Source organism: Alligator sinensis, unplaced genomic scaffold, assembly GCF_000455745.1.
Source record: "Alligator sinensis unplaced genomic scaffold, ASM45574v1 scaffold170_1, whole genome shotgun sequence".
Lineage (NCBI taxonomy): Eukaryota > Metazoa > Chordata > Crocodylia > Alligatoridae > Alligator > Alligator sinensis.
The window spans coordinates 1247832-1248270 of NW_005841863.1; the positions used below are offsets into that span (position 1 = coordinate 1247832).

General features: G+C 51.9%; 1 protein-coding gene across 1 annotated transcript in view; it reads right to left on the reverse strand.

Annotated features, from left to right (window-relative positions):
• The window catches only part of LOC102381777 (uncharacterized protein F13E9.13, mitochondrial-like), a 45757-nt gene that overhangs the window by 44189 nt on the left and 1129 nt on the right, over window positions 1–439 (reverse strand). The window lies entirely within an intron of this gene.

The following is a 439-nucleotide window of genomic DNA, read 5'->3' on the forward strand; positions in this document are numbered from 1 at the left end:
ATCAAGGCTCACATTTGTGAGAGCCCGGCAGGACAAATTATGCTGAGGGGAAACCAGCACGGGTTCGTAGCAGGCAGATCGTGCCTGACTAATCTAGTTGCTTTTTATGACCAGGTTATGAAATGCCTGGATACAGGAGGAGGGGTGGATGTCATGTACTTAGACTTCAGGAAGTCCTTCGATACGGTATCCCACCCCATACTGGTGAACAAGTTAAGAGGCTGTGACTTGGATGACTACACTAGCAAATTGGCTAGAGGGTCGCACCCAGAGAGTCGTGGTGGACGGGTCGGTTTCGACCTGGAAGGGTGTGGGAAGTGGGGTCCCGCAGGGCTCGGTCCTGGGATCGATACTCTTCAATGTCTTCATCAGCAACTTGGACGAGGGAGTGAAGTGTACTCTGTCCAAGTTTGCGGATGACACAAAACTGTGGGGGGAA